Source organism: Carcharodon carcharias, chromosome 9 (assembly GCF_017639515.1).
Source record: "Carcharodon carcharias isolate sCarCar2 chromosome 9, sCarCar2.pri, whole genome shotgun sequence".
Taxonomy (NCBI): domain Eukaryota; kingdom Metazoa; phylum Chordata; class Chondrichthyes; order Lamniformes; family Lamnidae; genus Carcharodon; species Carcharodon carcharias.
This window is the reverse complement of record NC_054475.1, coordinates 90,371,978-90,398,522: the sequence shown is the minus strand read 5'-3', so window position 1 is coordinate 90,398,522 and position 26,545 is coordinate 90,371,978. Positions and strand designations below refer to the sequence as shown.

Here is a 26,545-nt window from a genome sequence, read left to right as displayed (position 1 = left end):
GCCAGTGAGAATTTAGAACGTTCAGTTTTACGACTGTATATAAGAGGCATGCACCTGGTGAGCTTCCATGAATTTGAGGTCCCTAGATGTTGCTTTCTCCTTCTTGAGGACCTTGCATAACTTCATCATATCGAGTGCTGTTAGCAAATGCAGTGCCAAGGCTGGACAAGGGAGGCAGGCAAAGGCTAGAAGTGGGGGTGGGGTAGGGCGGATGGTTGGAGTGAAGCCCGGACAGGGGTGGGAAAGTGCCCAGGGAATGGTGGGTGTGGAATCAGGGGAAGGGGGGGGGGAAGAAAATGCCCGGGAAAGTTGGGGGGGGAGGGATGGTGCGGGTGGTGAGAGTGCCCAAGGGAGGCAGGAAGGAAATGTCTTAGAGGGCGGGGTCAATGATGATGATGGAGGGGTCCTTAGGAAGAACTCAGGTTACAGGCAATAGGAGGGAACAGTCGCAGTCAGAGGGAAGAGTGGGATACGATGGGGTGGCAGGTCCAGGGTGAGAGTCTGGTAGGTGAAGGTGTCATCAGACGGATCATGGCCAAGGATAAGACAGGTGGCTCGGTAACGGGAGGGGGCAGGGTCAGGATGGACAAGGGGACGGTAATGGATGTCGGCTGTGAGAGGAGGAAAGGCATGTGGTAGGGTCCAGGGTAACAGTGGGGGGGTTTCAAGGGTGACAGAGAGGAAAGGAATGGTGATATTGGGTGAGTCTATGGTGATGGGAGAAAATTTCTGGGTGACTCAGGGCAAGTAGAAGGTGGTGGACCAAGTTTGAAAGGTGACGCACACCATTTTTCAAATCTGACCTTGACCACGCAATTAGTCAGTCAGTGGGATCCCTCGAGATGGGAGGAGGGTCTTTTTGGGTGGGTGGAGTTCAAGGTCAGCATATGTGGTGAACTAAAGGGACACCCTAAGGATTATGAGGCAAACGGATGTCAAAGATGCTCACTTGTGTTCTCTTCTCTATGGTGAAGCCCGCATTGCAGCAAATTTGTTCCTGACTCATGGGTCTCATAACATCGAGATCCAAGCAAGGTGTGGAGCTGCTGTTCATCCTGTGCCATTTGCCATCGGCTGCAGTCAGAGGCAGGGTGAAGGGAGGGAGGGAGGTGGAATGCCTCCAAGGGGCACGGCTGGTGCAGGACAGCCAACTTGCAACTCCAAAACTCCATTCTGCCAGGTGAATGGTCATGGCTGACAAGGGATCATGGGGTTAGTCTTTCTATGCTGCCAAGGCAGTGGTCTCTTTATAGAATTTTGAGGGTGGTGGAGACAAGTGGAAAAGTGTCTGCTTCAGGCTTCTTGCACATGGCTCTCGTTACCCTGGTAAAAGAGTAATGTCTCCATGCGCAGTCACATATTAACAGGAGGAACACACATCCTCTGGTCCTCCAGGATGTCCTGTACCTGGAAGGAGTGGGGTGAGATGCCATATCTAGGCGAAGGCCAGGTGAAGAGCTTAGCATTGGCCTATTGCCTTTGATATGGAGGGAAACCTGTAAAGGACATGGTAACTAAATGTCTCACTTCAATTCTTTCGCACATCCACTGAGGCGTTGATGGTACAGGCTGCAGACAACCCTGCCTTGGTAATGGCTCTCATCCGGATGAGGAGAAGGAGGGCCCATCGCAGGTTGGCACAGGTCCCAGGAGGAGCAAGGGCCTGAGCAGCAAGAGGCAGCAGACCCTCCATAAGGTTAAGAGGTTGGTGAACATGGAACATTGCAATGGCAAGCATTGGCCCAAACATGGATGTATCACCGGCAGTGCTTTTATCTAGAGATGAGCGAAAGGTAATGCTGGAGGTGCCCTCGTATGTCCTGGGATGTGGTTGCTCACATCTGTCAGCTTCTCCAATACGAGCTGCAGCCGTAAGGACTTTATAGGAGAATGGGTGCCCTTTAAATATGGCATCAGTGACCTTCGACCACATGAGGTAATGGCAGGGCGGGAGACTTCTTGCCCGTCCACCATGAGATTCGCCAAACTCCTTGCAATGCATAATTAATGAGCTGACAAGCAGAAGATTGCACATGTTCACCCGAACAATGGGAACCATGTCAACTTTCCTACCTACCATGGGACTTACTCTCCAGAATGGAAATTCCACCCTACAAATTTGATCATGTTTTGTTATCCAAAGATATTGAGGGGTATGAGGCAAAGGCAGGTATATGGAGTTAAGTTACAGACCAGCCAAGATCTCTAGAGGAACAATGATTGAAATCCTGTGGTTTGACATAATGGTACAAACTTTTGTCAATGAATTGCCATCAAGATATTCTTCCCAAAAAATGCCAGTTCCAATTACCACTTGTCCATTGGCACTTAAATGGAGTGGGCAAAGTTGTAGGGGGGTAGTGGGGGGCAGTGAGGAGGTGGAAGTGGCCAAGCCCTTTTGACTCTCAGTACCTCAAATGGAAGCCAAGTAAATGCAACAATAGAAATGGCATTATCAACAATATAGCAATGTCCCAGAGTAGATATTACAGAATTGGTCATTTTCAGTCAACTGTGTAAATCTTTTCCAGAAGAGTGATATTTTTTGGCCATCGGGCTGTGCAACGTTAGCAGAGTTCTCCTACCATTTAAAGTGTGTTCTGGATAAATTTGAGCTTTGCAGTGGCTAGATGGATTTCCCTATAGCTGCAGTTCTGCCTGGAGGCTATTGAGGAATTATGCCAGCTGTTGACTGAAGACATAGATTTCACATGCAGGAGGAACACACAAATATTTGTAATGGTAAAGTTACCACTGCAATGATTTCTAAAAATCACTGGACCTTTCCAAACCACGTTAGATGACTTTTGTCATAATAGTCAGCACTGAAAAAGGATACTTTATTCAGGTTCAAATCCCACCATGGCAGCTGGTGGAATTTAAATTCAATTAATAAATCTGGAATATAAAGTTAGTCTCAGTGATGGTGACCATGAAACTATCATCGATTGTTGTTAAAACCCATCAGGTTCACTAATGTCCTTTAGGGAAGGAAATCTGCCATCTTTACCCGTTCTGGCCTACATGTGACTCTAGATCCATAGCAATGTGGTTGACTCTTAACTGCCCTCTGAAATGTTCAGTTCAAGGGCAATTAGGGATGGGTAACAAATGCAGGATTTGCCAACGACGCCTGCATCCCATGAAAGAATTTTGAAAAAGGTGGCATCCCGAATTTTTATTTTCCCACACAACACGCAAAACAAAGAACACAATAGTTTAGTTCTACAAAGTAGCAGGATACTTATAGGTTCAGGGACCAATTAACAGCACACATATGGCCTTGAAAATCCCCTATAGCAAATCACTCAGCTTCATTAACAGGAAGGGATTTTACCTGATTAACTTCAAGATAGAGTTTGATACCCCAATCACTATGTTTATGCCCACCACCCAGGAATTGTATGACTTCAAAGGCACCTACATTCCTAAAAGCTGCTGACTATTATCTCATTGGTAGGAAACACACTTCACTAAATAGAATAGATTCAGAAAACTTAATGAAAAAAATAACATTTCAATTACACCTAAAATGATCTGTGCCCACTGCACCTGCTAATTTACCTTACTCAAGTTTTTAATTCTGCGAGCTGATCCCTGACTGACAGGAAGTTGAAAGGTGGGTCTTGGGATAGTTTCTTGAAACCTTTGAGAACTGTCTCAATGAAACCGTGTGCCTGAGGGACCTGCTTCAAGTGGTCTTTCTCTTGCAATACTATGGGGTCCCAGGTCTCAAGCCCCCTCGTTTGCTGTAGGACATTAATGGAAATGAAAATCAGGCAGGTTTTATAATGGTGCCAGCATCAGTTTTACACCCTGGCTCCAATTTAAAAATCTACCTTTTTGTATTGTTGCAAGTAATAAAAGGTAATCTGAGACATTAATTTAATTTAAGTATAGAAAAACAAAAAAACTGCTGGAAATCCAAAACAAAATTAGAATTACCTGGAAAAACTCAGCAGGTCTGGCAGCATCGGCGGAGAAGAAAAGAGTTGACGTTTTGAGTCCTCATGACCCTTCGACAGAACTTGAGTGAATCCAAGAAAGGGGTGAAATATAAGTTGGTTTAAGGTGTGTGGGGGAGGGGGGGTGGGGTTGGGTGGGGGGAGAGAAGTGGAGAGGGGGGTGTGGTTGTAGGGACAAACAAGCTGTGATAGAAGCAGATCATCAAAAGATGTCACAGACAACAGAACAAAAGAACACATAGTTGTTAAAGTTGGTGATATTATCTAAACGAATGTGCTAATTAAGAATGGATGGTAGGGCACTCAAGGTATAGCTCTAGTGGGGGTGGGGGGAGCATAAAAGATTTAAAAATATTTAAAAATAATGGAAATAGGTGGGAAAAGAAAAATCTATATAATTTATTGGAAAAAAAAAGGAAGGGGGAAGAAACAGAAAGGGGGTGGGGATGGAGGAGGGAGCTCAAGACCTAAAGTTGTTGAATTCAATATTCAATCAGGAAGGCTGTAAAGTGCCTAGTTGGAAGATGAGGTGTTGTTTCTCCAGTTTGTGTTGGGCTTCACTGGAACAATGCAGCAAGCCAAGGACAGACATGTGGGCAAGAGAGCAGGGTGGAGTGTTGAAATGGCAAGCGACAGGGAGGTTTGGGTCATTCTTGCGGACAGTCTGCAGGTGTTCTGCAAAGCGGTCACCCAGTTTACGTTTGGTCTCTCCAATGTAGAGGAGACCACATTGGGAGCAACGAATGCAGTAGACTAAGTTGGGGGAAATACAAGTGAAATGCTGCTTCACTTGAAAGGAGTGTTTGGACCCTTGGACGGTGAGGAGAGAGGAAGTGAAGGGGCAGGTGTTACATCTTTTGCGTGGGCATGGGGAGGTGCCATAGGTGGGGGTTGAGGAGTAGGGGGTGATGGAGGAGTGGACCAGGGTGTCCCGGAGGGAATGATCCCTACGGAATGCCGATAGCGGGGGTGAAGGGAAGATGCGTTTGGTGGTGGCATCATGCTGGAGTTGGCGGAAATGGCGGAGGATGATCCTTTGAATGCAGAGGCTGGTGGGGTGATAAGTGAGGACAAGGGGGACCCTATCATGTTTCTGGGAGAGAGGAGAAGGCGTGAGGGCGGATGCGCGGGAGATGGGCCGGACACAGTTGAGGGCCCTGTCAACGACCGTGGGTGGAAAACCTCGGTTAAGGAAGAAGGAGGACGTGTCAGAGGAACTGTTTTTGAAGGTAGCATCATCGGAACAGATGTGACAGAGGCGAAGGAACTGAGAGAATGGGATGGAGTCCTTACAGGAAGTGGAGTGTGGGGAGCTGTAGTCGAGGTAGCTGTGGGAGTCGGTAGGCTTGTAATGGATATTGGTGGACAGTCTATCACCAGAGATTGAGACAGAGAGGGCAAGGAAGGGACGGGAAGTATCAGAGTTGGACCACGTGAAAATGATGGAGGGGTGGAGATTGGAAGCAAAATTAATAAATTTTTCCAAGTCCCGACGAGAGCATGAAGCAGCACCGAAGTAATCATCGATGTACCGGAGAAAGAGTTGTGGAAGGGGGCCGGAGTAGGACTGGAACAAGGAATGTTCCACATACCCCATAAAGAGACAGGCATAGCTGAGGCCCATGCGGGTACCCATAGCCACATTTTTATTTGGAGGAAGTGAGAGGAGTTGAAGGAGAAATTGTTCAGTGTGAGAACAAGTTCAGCCAGACGGAGGAGAGTAGTGGTGGATGGGGATTGTTCGGGCCTCTGTTCGAGGAAGAAGCTAAGGGCCCTCAGACCATCTTGGTGGGGGATGGAGGTGCAGATGGATTGGACGTCTATGGTGAAGAGGACTCCCTTGACTCTCTTGACTCCCTTCTCTCTCCCCTTGTCCAGTCCCTTCCCACCTACATCCGTGATTCCTCTGACACCTTACGTCACATCAACAATTTCCAGTTCCCTGGCCCCAACCGCTTCCTCTTCACCATGGACGTCCAATCCCTCTACACGTCCATCGCCCACCAGGATGGTCTGAGGGCCCTTAGCTTCTTCCTCGAACAGAGGCCCGAACAATCTCCATCCACCACTACTCTCCTCCATCTGGCTGAACTTATTCTCACACTGAACAATTTCTCCTTCAACTCCTCTCACTTCCTCCAAATAAAAGATGTGGCTATGGGTACCCGCATGGGCCTCAGCTATGCCTGTCTCTTTATGGGGTATGTGGAACATTCCTTGTTCCAGTCCTACTCCGACCCCCCTCCACAACTCTTTCTCCAGTACATCGATGATTACTTCGGTGCTGCTTCATGCTCTCGTCGGGATTTGGAAAAATTTATTAATTTTGCTTCCAATCTCCACCCCTCCATTTTCACGTGGTCCATCTCTGATACTTCCCTTCCCTTCCTTGACCTCTCTGTCTCAATCTCTGGTGATAGACTGTCCACCAATATCCATTACAAACCTACTGACTCCTACAGCTACCTCGACTACAGCTCCTCAGACCCCGCTTCCTGTAAGGATTCCATCCCATTCTCTCAGTTCCTTCGCCTCCGTCGCATCTGTTCCGATGATGCTACCTTCAAAAACAGTTCCTCTGACATGTCCTCCTTCTTCCTTAACTGAGGTTTTCCATCCACGGTCATTGACAGGGCCCTCAACCGTGTCCGGCCCATCTCCCGCGCATCCGCCCTCACGCCTTCTCCTCCCTCCCAGAAACATGATAGGGTCCCCCTTGTCCTCACTTATCACCCCACCAGCCTCCGCATTCAAAGGATCATCCTCCGCCATTTCCGCCAACTCCAGCATGATGCCATCACCAAACACATCTTCCCTTCACGCCCCCTATCGGGCATTCCATTGGGATCGTTCCCTCCAGGACACCCTGGTCCACTCCTCCATCACCCCCTACTCCTCAACCCCCTCCAATGGCACCACCCCATGCCCACGCAAAAGATGTAACACCTGCCCCTTCACTTCCTCTCTCCTCACCGTCCAAGGGTCCAAACACTCCTTTCAAGTGAAGCAGCATTTCACTTGCATTTCCCCCAACTTAGTCTACTGCATTCGTTGTTCCCAATGTGGTCTCCTCTACATTGGAGAGACCAAATGTAAACTGGGCGACCGCTTTGCAGGTCTGTCCGCAAGAATGACCCAAACCTCCCTGTCGCTTGCCATTTCAACACTCCACCCTGCTCTCTTGCCCACATGTCTGTCCTTGGCTTGCTGCATTGTTCCAGTGAAGCCCAACGCAAACTGGAGGAACAACACCTCATCTTCCAACTAGGCACTTTACAGCCTTCCGGACTGAATACTGAATTCAACAACTTTAGGTCTTGACCTCCCTCCTCCATCCCCACCCCCTTTCTGTTTCTTCCCCCTTCCTTTTTTTTCCAATAAATTATATAGATTTTTCTTTTCCCACCTATTTCCATTATTTTTAAATATTTTTAAATCTTTTATGCTCCCCCCACCCCCACTAGAGCTATACCTTGAGTGCCCTACCATCCATTCTTAATTAGCACATTCGTTTAGATAATATCACCAACTTTAACACCTATGTGTTCTTTTGTTCTGTTGTCTGTGACATCTTTTGATGATCTGCTTCTATCACTGCTTGTTTGTCCCTACAACCACCCCCCCCTCCACTTCTCTCCCCCAACCCAACCCCCCCACCACCCCCCACACCCCCCACCCCCCCCCACACCTTAAACCGGCTTATATTTCACCCCTTTCTTGGATTCACTCAAGTTCTGTCGAAGGGTCATGAGGACTCGAAACGTCAACTCTTTTCTTCTCCGCCAATGCTGCCAGACCTGCTGAGTTTTTCCAGGTAATTCTGTTTTTGTTTTGAATTTAATTTAAGTGTCAATTGTGGCTCAGTGGGTAGTTCTGCTGCCTCTGAGTCATGAGGTTTTTGGGTTCAATTCCTACTCTAGACCTTGAGGGCAAAAATCAAGGGTGACAGTCCAGTGCAGTACTAAAGGAGCACTGTACTGTCAGAGGTGCTGTCTTTTGGGTGAGACATTAAACTGAGATCCCATCTGCCTGCTTAGGTGGATGAAAGATTCCATGGCATTAATTCAAAGGACAGCAAAGGAGTTATCTCTAATGTCCTGGCCAATGTTTTTCCCTCAATCAACTTCACAAAGCATAGATGATCTGGTCATTATCACAGTGCTGTTTGTGGAAGTTTAGTGTGCACATGTTGGCTGCTGTGCTTCCTATATTACAACAGTGATTCGACTTCAAAAATTGCTCAGTTGGCTGCAACATGCTTTGAAACATCCAGTGGTTGTGAAAAGTGCTATATAAATGCAAGTCTTTTTTTAATGAAACCAAAAGCAAAATATTGCAGATCCTGGCAATCAGAAAATTATAGAAATACTCAGTAGATCACTGTGGAAAGAGAAACAGAATTCACGTTTCACCTTTCATCAAAACTGGAAAATGTTAGACGTGTAACAAGTTTTAAGCAAGTGCGAGTAAGGGGGGAAAGATCGAAAGGGAATGCCTGTGATAGGGTGAAGGCAGGAGAGATCAAAAAAGGATGATGGTGCAAGGCAAAAGAATATGGCAATGGAAAAGTAAAAAAACCAAAAGATAGATGCAGAGGAGGTGTGAATGAGGAAGCGGAATTATCAGCAATAGCTGCCATCCGAAAAAAATTAGGACAAGAGTTATGATCTGAAATTGTTCAATACAAACCTGAGACAAAAGATCTGTGAAATGCTTAATAGAAAGCTGAAATGCTTTTGCTCGAGGTTATGTTGAGTTTCATCAGAATACTATAGGAGGCGGAGGACAGAGAAATCAGCGTATGATTGGGGCAGACAAAATAGCAAGCGTGCAGCACACTTACAGGCTGAATGGAGCAAAACAGTCAACCAATCTATGTTTGGTTTCCCCAATGCAGAGGAAACCACACCATGAGCAGTGAATACAATATACTAAACTGAAAGAAGTACAAGTAAATCACTTCTTCACCTGGAAGGAGAGTTTGAGCTCTGGATGGTGAGGAGAGGAGATAAAGTGGCAGCTGTTGCATCTCCTGTGCTTGCATGAGGAGATGCTGTGGGAAGGTGGAGGAGTGGACTAGGTTGTTGTGGATGGAATCGTGCCTTCAGAATGCTGAAATGGGAGGGAAGTAGAAGATGTGCTTGGTAGTAGAATCATGCTGGAGGTGGTGTAAAATGATCCGTTGAATGTGAGATTGGTGGGGTAGAAGGTGAGGAGGAGGGGAACTCTACCATGGTTCCAGGAGGGAAGTTGAATACAGAAGTTCAGGTAAAAGGAGTGGACACAGCCAAGGGCCCTGTTTTTCATGCTGAAGGGAACTAATCAGTTGAGGAAAAAAAGAGGACATATGGGAAGCATTAGTCCGGAAGCTGGCATTGTCAGAACAGATGCAACAGAGATGGAGAAATTGAGAGAATGGAATAAAGTCCTTACAGAAAGTGGGAGGATGCACAGTTAAGGTAGCTGTGGGAGTCAGTGGGCTTATAGTGCGTATTGGTCAATAGCCTATCTCCAGAAATGTTAATGAATTTGCTTTGGTGTTGTTTTCTTATAGACTGCAAATAACAAGCATTTTTTGCTTCTATGTGTTAATGATTGAGCACACCATATCCATTGCTTTTTGATCTTTTCCTGAATGAGAATAGAAAATAAGGAATAAAGCACAGTAACAGAATCCTATAAGGCAGTCGAGTTTTTTTGCACCAGAGCAACTGCTGAGGTGGAAAGGTCTCAAAATCAGCAGGTTCAGAAAAGTCAGAATGTAAAAAAGTTAGTCTATTTTATGTCAGAAAACAAGTTGCCCCAGTCACACCATCCTGACTTGGAACTATATCATCATTAGTTCATTGTTGCTGGGCTAAAAACCTGGAAATCCCATACTAATAGCACTGTGGACTGCAGTGGTCCAAGAAGGAAGCTAGCCACCACCTTCTCAAGATCAATTAGGGATTGGTGATAAATGCTGGTCTTGCCAGTGACATTTACATCCCGTGAATGAATAAAAGAAAATGACCCAATGAAGTCAGGTGCTCATTATTTCCATGTTATTGCACTATGACAAGTTGCATTGGTGGAAATAAGCACATTTGAGTAGAACTATTGCTTTATAAGCTCACCTTGTTGTAAATAAGACAGCTTAATAATATAAGCCAAGCTTTGTCTCATCTAATATCAACTTTGCTTTCAATGAGCTTGAAGAAACACATGTGAAAGACATGAGAATCCAATCCTGGACAGAAGGGGGTGCTATCGTTACATCCTGACATTGTGAACCAGCTTCCAAAAAAGGGTCATTGAAGGATCATGAGGACTCAAAACGTCAACTCTTTTCTTCTCTGCCGATGCTGCCAGACCTGCTGACTTTTTCCAGCTAATTCTGTTTTTGTTTCAGCTTCCATAAAAGATGTTCAGATCGCTTAAGGGGACAACTGATGCCATTGAACCTAAGAAAATATCTGCAGCAGGCCTGAATTTGCAACATTCATATTGAACGGACCTTATACACTGAGCTATTTGATACTGCTAAGGTATCAGTATTAAGGGAAGACCTTCAATTTTTGAGCTGTAGGATTTCAAGTTACATTTTGAATGGAGATTTGTAGAACAGGTTAGTTTTACTACTCTTTTAGTACCAGGTTATTTTCCTAAGCTTTGGAAGAGACCTGGCTGAAATAATTTTAGTTGTATCATCTTCAATTTACAGTTTTGGTATCCCACAGTGCACATGGTAGACCTATACCCACATTGCTGTTAGGTGTAGAGTTCCAGTGATGATGAAGTGACAGTGATATATTTCCAAGTTGGGATGCCATGGCGTGTAACTTGGAGTGGAACTTACAAATGGTAGTGCTCCCATGTGGCTGCTACCCTTGTTCTTTGAGGTGGTAGGCATCATGAGTTTGGAAATTGCTGTTGAAGAAGTCTTGGTAAGATGCTGCTTACCAACAACAACAGTGCACTGTGAAAGGAGTGAATGTTTAGGTAGTAAATGGGGTGGCAATCAAGCAGACTGCTATGATCTAGATGGTTTTGAGCTTTTTGAATATTGTTGGAGCTGCACTTATCCAGGCATTGGAGACTATTCCATCACACTCCTGACTTGTGCCTTGTGGATGGTGGAAAGGCTTTTGGGAATGAGGAAATTAGTTAATTGTGACAGAAGATCTAGCCTCTGACCTGCTCATGTAGCCACAGTATTTATTTGGCTGGTCCTATTAGGTTTGTGTGGCATTTCTGCACACCAGCCAAGCACAAATATGGTAAGGCTCATACATTTACCAGATGCACTATCAAGCAAACAAAAATCATGTAAAAGTAGTGCTTCTCAAGCCTTTACAGGTCCGACAGTATAACCCAGAGTTTTCCAAATCATCATGGTCTAATTCTCCATAATATCATTTATGAAAGAAGCTCCCTCATGCAGCAGCTTCCAAAAGGCCTCAGAAAAACAATTCGAGGACATGGCTGAGGAGAAAAATTAAGTAACAGCACGAACATTTTGCCAACTGCAGGAACAACCCATCAGATCTTAATGCAGAAACTTCCTCAAAAACTTCAAGAATCTCTGATGAAACATTTTGATGAAAGGTGAACCTGACCTACTGAGTTTTTCCATCATTTTTGTTCTTACTTCAAGAACCTGTTCCAGCTCTCCCAGCATATTTCCAATCCTCCAATAAACAACATTTCCAACATTAGGATTCCTACTCCACTTATCTGTTTGCTCATTTGTTTCCCTAGCCCCACAAATGAAATGGTGCAAGCACTTCCAATACCTTGCAACTATCATTTATTTTAAAAAGTCATGTCCCTAAAACTAGTTCTTGCTACCTCAAAGTTTTACCTTCCTATCAATAGTGTGTGGAAAACTCAACCACATAATCCTTCTGCTTCTTAGTGCAATCACTGTGGTAGCTGTGTACCTATCTGAGAGAGGTTCCTGAGATCCAGGCAATTCTTGAACTCTATGAGTATGGCTCCATGATGAGCCAGTTTTAGGCTGTTGCTATTCTTCAGCAATCAGGACAGCCTAACATTGCCTTATTGTTAGCACATCATAAGGGGTGACAGAGTCGTGAGATCTTGCCTGTCTCTTCTCCTGGGCTTCATGTCATCACGCTCAATGAATTATGGGCCATCAGACCCTATGGCAACAATGATATTATTAGAGTCCCTGGTTCTCTCCATTCGATCAGACATCTTAGGCTGGATTTTACTAGCCCATTGGGTGGCAAGGGTGCAAAATGTACTCTGGGTGGGGGACTTCAATGTCCATCACCAAGAATGGCTCGGTAGCATCACTACTGACCGAGCTGGCCAAGTCCTAACGGGCATAGCCGCTAGACTGGGTCTGCGGCAGGTGGTGAGGGAACCAACAAAAGGGAAAAACACACTTGATCTCATCCTCATCAACCTGCCTGATGCAGATGCATCTGTCCATGACAGCATCGGTAGGAGTGACCACTGCATGGTTATTGTGGAGACAAAGTGCCACCTTCACATTAAGGATACCCACCATTGTGTTGTGTGGCACTACCACTGTGCTAAATGGGCTAGATTTTGAACACATCTAGCAACTCAAGACTGGGCGCTGTGGGCCATCAACAGCAGCAGAATTGTACTCTAACGCAATCTGTAACCTCATGGCCTGGGATATCCCCCACTCTACCATTACCATCAATCAGGGGATCAACTCTGGTTCAATGAAGAGTGCAGGGGGGCATGCCAGGAGCAGCACCAGGCATACCTAAAAATGAAGTGTCAACCTGGTGAAGCTATAACACAGGACTACTTGCATGCCAAATAGCACAAGCAGCAAGTGATAGATAGTGCTAAGCGATTCCACAACCAACGGATCAGATCTAAGTTCTGCATTCCTGCCACATCCAGCCATGAATGGTGGTAGATAATTAAATAACTCACTGGAGGAGGAGGAGGCTCCACAAATATCCCCATCCTCAATGATGGAGGAGCCCAGCACATCAGTGCAAAAGATAAGGCTGAAGCATTTGCTACAATCTTCAGCCGGAAGTGCCGAGTGGATGATCCATCTTAGCTTCCTCCAGAGGTGCCCAGCATCATAGATGCCAGTCTTCAGCCAATTCGATTCACCTCAAGTGATATCAAGAAATGGCTGAAGGCACAGGATACTGCAAAGGCTATGGGCCCTGACAATATTCTGGCAATTGTACTGAAGACTTGTGCTCCAAAACTCGCCTTGCCCCTAACCAAGCTGTTCCAGTACAGCTACAACACTGGCATCTACCTGGCTATGTATAAAATTACCCAGGTGTGTCCTGTACACAAAAGCAGGACATATCCAACCTGGTCAATTACGTCCCCATCAGTCTACTCTCCAGTAAAGTAATGGAAGAGGTCATCAACAGTGCTATCAAGTGGCACTTGATTAGCAATAACCTGCTCACTGACGCCCAGTTTGGGTTCTGCCAGGCCCATTCAGCTCCTGACCTCATTACAGCCTTGGTTCAAACTTGGGCAAAAGAGCTGAACTCCCGAGGTGAGGTGAGAGTGACTGCCCTTGACATCAAGGCAGCATTTGACCGAGTATGGCATCAAGGAGCCCTAGCAAAACTGGTGTCAGTGGGAATCAGAGGGAAAACTCTCCGCTGGTTGGAGTCATACCTAGCACAAAGGAAGATGTTTGTGGTTGGAGGTCAGTCATTTCAGCTCCAGGTCATCGCTGCGGAAGTTCCTCAGGGTAGTGTCCTTGGCCTAACCAACTTTAGCTGCTTCAACAATGACCTTCCTTCCATCATAAGGTTAGAAATGGGGATGTTCGCTGATGATTGCACAATGTTCAGCACCATTTGTGACTCCTCAGATACTGGAGCAATCCATGTCCAAATACAGCAAGACCTGGACAATATCCAGGCTTGGGCTGACAAGTGGCAAGTAAGATTTGTGCCACACAAGTGTCAGGCAATGACCATCTCCAACAAGAGAGAATCCAACCATCGCCCCTTGATGTTCAAAAGCATTACCATCACTGAATCTCCCACTATCAACATCCTGGGGGTTATCATTGACCAGAAACTGAACTGGACTAGCCATATAAATACTGTGGTTACAAGAGCAGATCAGAGGCTAGGAATTATGCGTCGAGTAACCCACCTCCTGACTCCCCAAAGCCTGTTCACCATCTACAAGGCACAAGTCAGGAGTGTGATGGAATACTCCCCACTTGCCAGGATGAGTGCAGCTCCCATAACACTCAAGAAGCTTGACACCGTCCAGGGCAAAGCAGCCCGCTTGATTGGCACCACATCCACAAACATGCACTCCCTCCATCACCGACACACAGTAGCAGCAGTGTGTACCATCTACAAGATGCACTGCAGGAATTCACCAAGGGTCCTTTGACAGCACCTTCCAAACCCATGACCACTACCACATAGAAGGACAAGAGCAGCAGATACATGGGAAGTCCACCACTCAGAAGTTCCTCCCCAAGTCACTTACCATCCTGACTTAGGAATATATTGCTGTTCCTTTACTGTCACTGGGTCAAAATCCTGGAACTCCCTCCCAACAGCACGGTGGGTGTACCTACGCCACATGGACTACAGTGGTTCAAGAAGGCAGCTCACTACCACCTTCTCAAGGGCAATTAGGGATGGGCAACAAATGCTGGCCTAGCCAGCAAAGCCCACATCCCATGAATGAATAAAAAAAATTGGAGATGGGATGGAAGGGGGGATGGATGGTAAATTGTGTCACGAGGGAAGCAGATGTGTTACCACCATCAGGAACAGCAGTGGCCAATTAATTAGTCTATCGATGGCCATTTTACCACAATTCCAGAATTTTACTGGCATTGTACAGCCCCAGTCATGTGGACAGACTGCCAGCCAAATTGGGACAGCCTCCCGGCTTCCCTAAGGAAGAGAGGCCTTCCTTCCCAGATGCTCCATGCGGTGTGGCACCCAGCAGCACTGGCTGCCCCCACAGCTCCATTGCCACCACTGGAAGATTCATCCCTCCAATTGCCAAGGCCTACTGCCTGGCCCGGGCACACCAAAAAAATTCTTACTGGCGCTTTGAGAGTATGTCAACATGGAGCCACCCCTCTCCTCTTTGCAGCCTCAACAGCCAGCTCTTTCAGTGACGTTGAGGCTGCAGAGCTGCTGGCCCTCTGATTGGGCCAAAAGCTAGAAAAAGCAGGCTGCCAGCCTTAAGTTGTTGGTGGTCCTGGCAGCGGCCTCTTAATTGCTTGTAAAATTACTGCTGCAATTCCACAGTGTACTAGTAAAATTCTGGCCCTTGTCTTAGGAGTCACTGTGTTGGCCACCGAAGAACCGTATGGCGGCATTATGAGAGATGTAAAGACTGGCATGATGGTCTCTCTCATGAGGGACTCTATTGCAGATATCTTTGGTGCTGCCCCTCCCACCCCCCCAATGTTGCCTGCATGCTTTTAATCCTGTGCATTAGAGCATCACATGTGCAGGAGTGGAATCCTCCACACCTGCACCATAGAGTATGTTGAAAGTTACTAGATAAAACTCAAATCATCCACCCATGCTTCAAAGGCCTGCCTTGAACAGCTATGGATAGAGGTGACCTCACCCTCTAGCCAGGTGATTTCTGTTCCTAATGGGTTATCAGCAGCTGTTCTTGCACGCTTTCTCCTTTGGATCACATAGTCTGTTGCCTCATACTGTCTGACTATCTAAATCCCCAATGTGGGTGGCTCTCCACTGGATCTAGTCAGAGTAAAATTGAGACGCAGAGAATTTCTGCAAGAGTCCATGTTTCAAGGACTAAGCCAACTGCGTTTGCCATATTTGCAAGAATAGAAATGTGTTAGGAATGCTGTTTGGTAGCAGTTTACTGATCAGCAGCCTTTGCCAATAGTGGACACAAATCTATTTATGCATTCTTGTGTAAGCAAACTTTTATATCAGGAATTCTATGAATTAATTGGATGGAGTATAAAGTGATATACAAGCCCTGATCTGGAAGTATGCCACCTGTTTCTCTGTTTCTTACCTGCTGCTCCTCCAAATCATATAAGGAATTTGGATGATCTGCTCCTCACATGAAGCCAGAGGATACAAAGCTGCTGTTCCCCAAGCAGCTGCAGAGAACTACCTCCTACAATGATGTACATTCTTCTAATAGAAGCATGCATTGGTTATGACTGACAGATTGAAATCTTCCTATTCCTAAATGCTCTGTGTGGCTTGTGAAGAAAGGAAGCTATAGCTTGCAGGTACCAATCACTGACAGGTTTATCAGTGGATTCTGCAGCTTTCTGCTAAAGGAAATGGAGCAACACATAATTGGCCCATCCACATAAAATGACAGCACGTAGTCGATCATGGGCAGCGATCCACCCCATGCCCACCCGTGCCCACTCCCACCCAGCCTGCCCGACATGCTGAAAATTCTCCCCAGGAGAAACAACCTTACAGCATCTACTTGCTTATACCCCCACAAGATCTTATAAATTTCAATGAGATCACCTCTCATTCTTTTAAAGTCCAGAGTGTATAGGCTAATCTATTCAATATCTCATCATCGGACAACCATCTCATTCCAGGAATCAATCGATTGAACCTTTACTGCACCACCTCCAAGTCAAGTATATCCTACTTAGATAAAGGGATCAAAACTTTGCATAATTCTCCAGATGTGGTCTCATCAAAGCTCTGTACAATAGTAGCAAGACTTCCATACTCTGGTACTCCAGTTCCCTTTCAATAAAGGTCAACATGCCATTTGCCTTCCTAAATGCTTGCTGTACCTGCAAGCTAACTTTATGTTTCTTGTCTCTAAACATTGACATTTAAATTTTCTTACCATTTAAAAATATTTTGGTTTTTTATTCTTCCTACCAAAGTGAATAACCTCACACTCTTCCATATTATGCTCCATCTGCCACCTTGTTGTCCACTCACTTACCCATCTCTCCCTTTGCAGCCTCTTGTATCCTCCTCACAGCTTACAGTCCCACCTCGCTTTGTATCATCAGCATACTTGAACACATTACTCTTGGTACCTCATCTAAATAATTAATAGACTGTAAACAACTGAGGCCCCAGCACTAATCCTTGTGGCACCCATTAGTTACAACCTGCCAACCTGAAGATGCTCTATTTGTTCATGTCCTTTAACCAATCCTCATTCCATTTTCATACATTATTCCAAATCCATGAGCTCCTGTGTCATAGACTTTTATATAGCATTTTATCAAATGCCTTTTGGAAATCCAGATACACTACATCCACTGATTCTCCTTTATCCACCTTGTTAGTTACATCCTCAGAAAACTCTAATAAATTTGTCAGACATGATTTCCCTTTCTTAAAATCATGTTGATTCTGTCTAATCATAATATTATTTTTCTAAATGCCTTGTTTATACCCCTTTAATAATAGATTCCAGCATTTTCCTGATAACTGATGTCAGGCTAATGGGCTGTAATTCCCTGTTTTCTCATTTTCTTTTTCTTGAATAATGGTGTTATATTTGCAACCAATCTATTGGTACGGAATTTTGGAAGATCACAACCAGTGTATACAAAGTCTCTGCAGCCACCTCTATCAGTACCCTCAGATGTAAAGGGCTGCATTTTTAGGGTCCAGTAGCGACTAAAGAGCTACTAACTACCCTTAACATTATGGTTAGTTAATTGGGAGAGTGGCACAAATGGGGTTACAGCATAACATTGTCCTTGAAGGACTAATCCCTGGAGGCCATCAATAGGAGGGCCAGGTCATTATACTTGATGAAGATGGACAGTCATGGGGAAAGGTATAGACCATCTTTGAGGTTATTGAGCAACCATAAAGATTTACAGGCAACCCAGCTGGATTATTCTAATTTGATTTAATTCTAGGGCCTTAATAAGTCTCAGTGTGCATACTATCTGCGCTCAAAGTGCTTACATTGTTCAGTGCTATTGGCCTCAGGCATCAAAACTCCATAATATGGGGTACCCTTTAACAGCAGCTAGAAATTTGAAATGTTGTACATGTTAAACATATTACAATTATTCAAAATATATATAAATTCACAAAACTGTGGCTGCTAAAGTTGAAAAACTTGTAGTATTTTACGTGCTGATGGCTAGACTTTCTGCTTTCTTCCACCAAAGTACAGGCACTTACTGCGATTTATAAAGGAGTTTAGGAAGTATTATGTTAATGATGTTTGTGTTTCTGAAAGGCCACAGGCCATGAATAAAGCCCAGCAGGAAACCAAGCTTGTTTGCAAAAAAGCATTCATACTCAGCCAACATCCAAGAGACCCATTCTCTTTCTCTTTTCACTTGTTTTCTGGCTGTGACACAATGTAAAACCATTTGTGAAAACCACGTCTTGCACGTCACCCTGCACAACAAAACTACAAGCTTTAATATTGCTCCTAATGAGCTGAAACATGAGGTCAGAGTTGAGTAAAATTGCCACTTAATCTGAACACAATCAGTTTCCTCAGTCTGTGAGGAAAGAGCGAGTTGTATGGACAGACATAGGGACCATGTCCTGTGTCATGTGCATGCGCAGATCAGCTGTTTACTCATCTTTGATTCAAACACCATTCACACCATCACAAACCTGGAGATGATGGCAGATGCTTTCAAGCAGAGAAATTATAAAGTATTATTTATTAACAAAAATTCAGTATATTAGAGATGCAGACAAGATTTTCTCAAAATTGAGATCCTAATTATGTTTAAAATCTAGTGAGGAGGAACATCTGTTTTGGGTATTTTAAAACATTGTAGTGAGCAATCTTCTTGTTTTGAATAAGGAAAAATAATTTGATGAGATGATTATAAACAAAGGAAGTTGAATGAAAACATAAAAAATAACTTCTTCATGCAATCATTGACAGAATCAGACTCCCATTCAACTACTGTCTTAGCTCAAGCCATCAAAAGGTAATTAGGTCAATTACTGATTCAGATGAGAGTAGAGAAAATGTGTTTGAGGTAATGAGAAAATAAAATATGGTCCAGTTGTTTCCTTAAGTTGGATGGCCTGCTTGGTCTTTTCTTATTCCTACAATTTTGCTGTTGTGTTTGAACAACTAATTGACATAAAGACTAATTTTGTAGCTGTTACAGTGTGGAATTACTGCCATTAGTACAATGGTCTGCCCCTGCCCTAGTTTTCTAGGTACATACTACTAGCCCAGGTCAAAGGAGCATGTTGGTCGAAAGGTTGGGCTCCACAAATAATGAGGTGGCTACTTAAAAGAGAGTGGTAACGCAGAATGTTATAAATTTGGGTCTTGGCTTAGACTTCCTCTCAAAGACAGTAAATCCTCTAAGCAGTCTGAACATCTTACGCTTAATAAGTGTCCCTGTGCTGGCCAATGTCTAACCCAGTGTACAACTCAAGTAGCTATGATCTGAACTGAACACATGACTTTAGTATGCACCATCACATGCGCTGCTCTAATCTTTTCAAAGGTAAATTGAGAAAACATTTGGTCAAACCAGCCCAGATATGAATCATTAAATGGTTTTAATTCACAGCAAGTGAATATATGGAACAAAAATTATGTTGGGACTCACTGTTCAATCAGTTCAACTTAGCTTTCCATAATAATACAAAAACAATGAACTTGCAATACTTACCCATGTCATTGGCTCAATTCGCTTGGCTTAAATAAAATGTAACTTACTTCCTAAATTCTTATTTTCTGAGACTGACAAAAAGCTTGCCCATGCAGCTTTCTGTTTACAAAACTAACTGCCTGCATTTCTGCCCTTCTTCATATCTTCCTGCTGGGGACAGGGTGAGTTGCTTATTGGACATGATTGTCATCCAGATGTCATACTGAAAGGTAGAGGCAGTCCATGGTAGAATCCAGGAGTCACACACAGCTAAAGTCTGAGACGAAGCTTGTGATGCACGCTGGCCTGTCAGATGGTGCTTATGGCCCCTCATGTACTCACCACCATGCACCCCACCCCACCTGTGAGCAAACAAAAGACACAAGTCCATTTCACTGTGCATGAAGTGTGTTGTAGAACAGTTTCCCAAACAACTTTTTTCCCTATGTGGCTAACACACTGTCCCAGAATGTGTCCTTTTAAATTTAGCCTGTGAGATGCAGAGTGAGCTTTCTGATTGCCAGCCTGCACTTTATGATCCCAATCACCTCTTCCCTGAAATGCTTGATTTTAATTCGCAAATTACCTATGGATTGGATGTATCCAAAAATACTGGAGGAAGTAAGGGTGGAATTTGCAGAGGCACTGACCATAATTTTCCAATCCTCCTTAAAATAAAGGATGGTGCCAGAGAACTGGAGAATTGCAAATGTTACAACCTTGTTCAAGAATGGTTGTAAGGATAAGTCCAGCAAATACAGGAAGTCAGTTTAACCACAGTGCTGGGAAAGCTTTTAGAAATAATAATCCAGGACAAAATTAACAGTCACTTAGACAAATGTGGATTAATTAAGGAGAGCTAGCACAGATTTGTTAAGGCAAATCATGTTTAATTAATTTGATTAAGTTTTCAATTAGGTAACAGGATGAATGAGGGTAATGCATTCGATGTAGTATATATGGCCTTCCAAAAGATGTTTGATAATGTGCCACATAACAGACTTGTCAGCAAAGTTGAAGCCCATGGAATAAACAGGATAATGGTAAAGAGAGAAAAGAGTGGTTGTTTTTCAGACGGGCAGAAGGTATATAGTGGGATACCCCAGGGGTTGGTGTTAGGACCACTGTTTTTCTTGATCTATAGTAATAACCTAGACTTGGGTGTACATGGCACAATTTCAAAATTTGCAGATGACATAAAACTTGGAAATATTGTGAATTGTGAGGAGGATAGTGATAAACATCAAGAGGATATAGACAGACTGGTGGAATGGGCCAAAAAATGGCAGGTGAAATTTAATGCAGAGAAGAAGTGTGAAGTGATTAATTTTGGTAGAAAGATCAAGGATTGGCAATACAAATTAAAGGGTACAATTCTAGAGAGGGTCCAGGAACAGAGAGACCTGGGGGTATATGTGCACAAATTAATGAAGGTTGCAGGGCAGGTTGAAAAGTCAGTTAACAAAGCATATGGAATCTAATTTAAAAAGTTCCTCTTTTTATTAACAGGGGGGTAGAGTACAAAACAAGGAAGTTAAGATAAATGTGTAATAACCACTGGTTTGGCTTCAATTGGAGTATTATGTCCCATTCTGGGCACCACACTTTAGGAAGGAGGTGAAGGTGTTTAGAGGCGGTGCAAAAAAGATTAATGAGAATGGTTCCAGGGATGAGGGACTTTGATTATATGAATAGGTTGGAGAAACTGGGGCTGTTCTCCTGGAAAAGAGAAGATTAAGAGGAAATTTTATAGAAATGTTCAAAATTTTGGGGGTCTAGACAGAATTGATAGAGAGAAACTGTTCTCATTAGCAGAAGGATCCAGAACCAGGGGACATCGATTTTAGGATGATTGGCAAAAGACACAATGGCGACATGAGGAAAAGCTTTTTTATGCACAGAGTGGTCAGGATCTTGAATTCATTGCCTGAGAATATGGTGGAAACAGATTCAACAGATACCTTCAAAAGAGAATTGGATAATTACCTGAAGAGAAAATAATTGCAGGGCTATGGGGAAAAGATGGGGGTGTGGGACTTAAGTTAGTTGCTCTTGCAGAGAGCCAGCATTGACACAACAGATCAAAAGGCTCCTTCTGTGCTATAACCATTTGATGATTCCAGGAGTTACATGGATAAATTGGCAAAACTATGGCTATTCTCCATAGAGAAGGGAAGAGTAAGAGGTGCTTTGGTAAAGGTGTACAAAATCATGGGACATCTAGACAGGGTTGATAGGCAGAAATTGTTCCCATTGACTGAAGGATTGATAACCAGAGGCTACTAATTTAAGATAATTGACATATAAAAACCAGAGGCAACATCATGCAGTGGGTAGTTAGAATCTGGAATGAACTGCTGGAGATTGTGGTAGTGGCAGTTCAATCGTGGATTTCAAAAGGGAATTGGATAATCATCTGCAAAGAAAAAATTGCAGATGGGGAAAAGGTGGGGAACTGGAGATGGCAGAGTTGCTATTCAGAGAGCTGGCACGAACAAGATGGATCAAATGGCCTCCTCCTGCACCTTCCGTGATTCCCTATTACAACCTCAAAAATATGGATGAATTAACTATGATTCCTGCACATGCAGATTTTTTCAACCAAACTCTAGCCACCTGTATTTCTATGGTTATCCTCACCACCTGAGTGTGGGAACTTATCATTTATATAAATAGTAGTCCTTTACCAGACCACTATGTCCCATTAAGAAAAAGCAGCCAGTATCATGCAGCCTGCTTATGTATGACCCACTTACCACATTTAGTTGATGGTAAGGAGCCAACCTGTCTATATCAGTGATATTGCCTAACTGGTCATATCCTATCTTAGAAATCTCCCCTCCAGCTTCATCTGCAGCAGGCAAAACAACTGGCTTGTTGAGTGTATTGTATTCCCTGGTTTTGCTGTATTTCCCATACATCTGATTTATCTCAGAGCAATACAGAAATAACACTAGTTCGAAGTCCACAACAGGTTTATCTAGAGTACTTTAAAGTATTTCAGCCCATATTCCAGGGCCTTCTACAAGGTGTCAGTTACTTAAGCTCTCTCGCCTCACCGCAGGCTTAAGCAATTAAGCACAGTGAACATAGATCGATAAAACAGACTAACACAATCAAATGCCGATCAGTTAAACCATTGAACACCACACTGAGCAGTTTGTCCTTACTGTAATGCATTTGGTCTCCCACCTGTACAATTACTCAGCTGAACTTGCAGAACCATAAAGATTAATACATATGCCTACCTGCTTGAGAATTTTACATTTTCCTCAGGTAGCTAGATTCTTAAATTGTATGAAACAGTTTTAGGAATATGTTCCATAGTCTGTTATACCTTTGCTTTCCAGGTACATCTTTCTTTCAACTGGATAGCCATTTCCTCATAAGTGCCGAACACAGTATGGATGGATTTTCAGCTTCTGGCCAATATGGGCACAAGTCTATAGAATGGCTGCCCCACCAGACTGGAGCTGCAAGGCTGCAAAAGTTTTTTTTGGGTCAAATTTGAATGGAGCCATGAGCTGTGTTTAAATTTTAAAATTGAAATGAATTACTGAAAGTTATGAAAAGTAAAAGAGAATGAGCACCAGGACTCAGAAAGAACAACATTTGGGAACTACAATTCACCCTTGTGGCAGCAGAAGAAAATGACAGAGATGATCTTACCAGTTAGATATGCCTGAACGTGAGGCTGTAAAAGAGCAGTTCCATAACACAGAGGCTTCTTGCAAGTACAAGGAAACTTAACAAAATGGCAAGAAAGAAAAGGATTGTCAGCGATAGAACAATGCACAGGAAAAGGAAAACTGGAACCGATGTTCACTTGAACTGGCTGAGACATTAATTAGTAGATGGGTAAATAGGGTCCAGTTAATCAGCCTGTAACTCTTCTACTAAATCTAATCTTCACTAAGTTTAAATAAGCACACAACATTGATGAACTTTTAAGATAGGATAGTGAAGTTTTTTGTAGAAGGGTGGTACCATCACTTAGTCTTAAACCACTTTCTATGTGGGCCACAGACTGAGTAAATTATGATATTGTAAGCATTTTTGATTACCACTACCTATCTGTTGATGCCAAAAAGAATGCAAGCAGAAATTGCAAATGTTATGGAAAGTAGAGGATCGTGTTCGGTACAGACATAAACTAACCATCTCCCTTTGACATTCAATGGATGAATCCCTAACTATCAACATTCTGGGAGTTACCATTGACCAGAAACTGAACTGAACCAGCCATATAAATACTTTGGCTATGACAGCAGGTCAGAGGCTGGAAATTCTGCAGAGAGTAACTCACCTCTTGACCCCCTAAGCCTGTCAGCCATCTACAAAGCACAAGTCAGGAATGTGATGGAATATTTTCAACTTGCCATGATGAGTGCGGCTCCAACAACACTCAAGAAGCTTGACATCATCCAGGACAATGCAGTCCACTTGATTGGTATTCCAGCCTCCGCATTAAGAATTTACTCTGTCCACCACCGACACACAATGGCAGCGGTGTGTACCATCTACTTTTCACATGGTTAGCCCTAATACACAGAGGACTTTCTGTCCTAAGGAAACAAAGGAGAGAAAAAGATGTACTGCAGCAATTCAGCAAGACTCCTTCAACAGCACCTTCCAAGCCCGTGACCTCTATTACCAAGAATGACAAGGGCAGCAGATGTATGGGAGCAGTACCACCTGCAATGGCCCATCCAAGCCACGCACCATCCTGACTTGGAACTATATCACAGTACCTTCACTGTCGCTGGGATAGTGAAGGAACAAAATCCTGGAACTCCCCTCCAAACAGCACAGTGGGTATATCTTCTTCACATGGACTGCAGCAGTTCAGGAAGGTAGCTCACAACCATTTTATTAAGGGAAATTAGAGATGGGCATTAAATGCTGGCCTAGCCAGCAACGCCCACGTCCCATGAACGAATAAATAAACTAGCCATAAAAATGGAAGCTCTTTAGAAATTGTCATTATGAGTGAGAGAATGTACCAGGTTATACAGTATAAGGCAATAATGTTAAGAAATCATTTTAGAGAGCAGTTTAAGGGGTATACTTGATTCATCAAAAGTATATGTCTTTCAGTCAGCTGTCATAGTGGGCTGATCGTTTGGTGCTCACAATCACAGGGAAGCTGAAGAGTCAATGGGAAGGCAAATATATCACATGGATAAATTTGCAGGAAACTAAGATCCAGACGATCAGCCTGTACCTTGTGAACATGTGCCCAGTAGTCTGGCAACTCATACGGCAATGCCACAAATATTAACTGTTACACAATAACTAGGCATAATTTTGGGAGCATGGTCAAATGTGTGTTTTGTTAATGCTAACACATCAAATTTCCCTAGATTAATGGACACTTTTCATGTGCTTTAGCCCTAATACACAGAGAACTTTCTGTCCAAAGGAGACAAAGAAGGAAAAAGTAGCCAGACACTGGCAGAGTTGAGATACAAAGTGACAAAAGACAGACAAGCAGAGATAAAGATTGAGAAATAAAGAAAAAATACACAGGAAGACACGGGAAGGAAAACAAAAATGCAGACATGGAAAGAAAGACATGGAGATGTTCCATGTATATTACTGAAATGTTTTACAATATCAGTTTTGAATTGACAGGTGATAAAGTAGCTACACAATAAATCAGAATAGATTTTTATAGGGTATACCAAGTCAACTTTTGAAGGCAATAAGATGAAATAAGTGGAAAATAAAGACGTTTTTGTTTCACTGAAACAGAGGCTGAGATGAGCAAGATCTGTGTCATGACACTGGCAGACAGTCAAACAAAGCTGAAAGAGATTGTTTTTTCTTGAAAATTCACAAGGATCAGGGCTGTTTTTACAGCCTCACATGGACAGGATATTGATTCACCCTCACCAACTGGAGTCTGGAACATACTGATCTTATCCATCTAAAAACCTATCCGCAATCAAGACACAGTTGCCAGCTACCGATCCTAATCCAGCAACTCTGATGATATTAAAACATTTAGATGGTTAAGTTTTGTTTTTATTTAGGCAGAAAGAATGAAACAGTGAGCCCTGCTACAGAAACATTTGCCTGGAACATTTCCAAATCACTACTGGTGTCTCAGATTAGGGTGTATGTTACATTATCAATTGATTTGTGCTGCATTTTTGTCTATGATCATTAGAAATAGAAATGTTAGTATCAGAAAAGACTATTTGGCTGTGTTGCTTTCCTCATGAACAGATTTAACACAATTCAATTTTCCTGCTTTCTCCCTGCACCTTTTTCTAATTAAAAATCTCATTTTCCTCCATAATTACTTTTTAAAACCTGTCTGCATAACATATATTGATTTATGCATCTTGTTCTTCCTTGGCAAAACTTACCATTTAAATGATTTTTAAAATTCTTTTGAAGTATGATTTCACATTTTTCTTTACAATTGATTGCTGTAATTGAATTAACATTCATAACTACTTGTACATAAACATTCCATATACTGTTAAGTCTGAGTGAAAACATTCTTCATTATTTACCCTAATGCAGAACAAAAGAAATAGGAGCAGGACTAAGATATCTGGCCTGTCAAGTGCCTAAACAATGCCTTTCTGCACTATCCCCAGGTCCATGATTCTCTTAGTCACCAAAAGTCTATCAATTTCTGACTTGCACATACTCAATGACTCAGTTCTCTGGGATAGATACCGTATATACTCATGTAAAATTTTTGAGACTAAATTTTTAAGGAAAAATTTAAGGTTTGACTTTTACATGAATAATATTTTTGAGGGGTGACATGTGTGCTTGATTTGGGCCCAGACAGCATGAAACTTTGTTTTTTTCCCTCTCTCATTCATGGTGCTTACTGCCCTTGAAGGAAGAACATTAGAATTAGGAGCAGGAGTAGGCCACTTGGCCCCTCGAGCCTGCTTCTCCATTCAATAAGATCATGGCTGATCTGATTGTAACCTCAACACCACATTCCACCTACCCTCGATAACCTTTC

At 43.4% G+C, this 26,545-nt stretch overlaps 1 long non-coding RNA gene across 2 annotated transcripts in view; it reads right to left on the bottom strand.

The window, feature by feature from the left end:
* Positions 1-26,545, bottom strand: part of LOC121281745 — a 40,408-nt gene that overhangs the window by 9,983 nt on the left and 3,880 nt on the right. The window contains exon 3 of one of the 2 annotated variants that reach the window (XR_005943923.1): positions 23,937-24,116. The exons of the other annotated variant lie outside the window; for it this stretch is intronic. This is a non-coding gene — a long non-coding RNA (uncharacterized LOC121281745). Of the gene's footprint in view, positions 1-23,936; positions 24,117-26,545 lie in introns of those variants that run through there. 2 annotated transcript variants of the gene reach the window in all.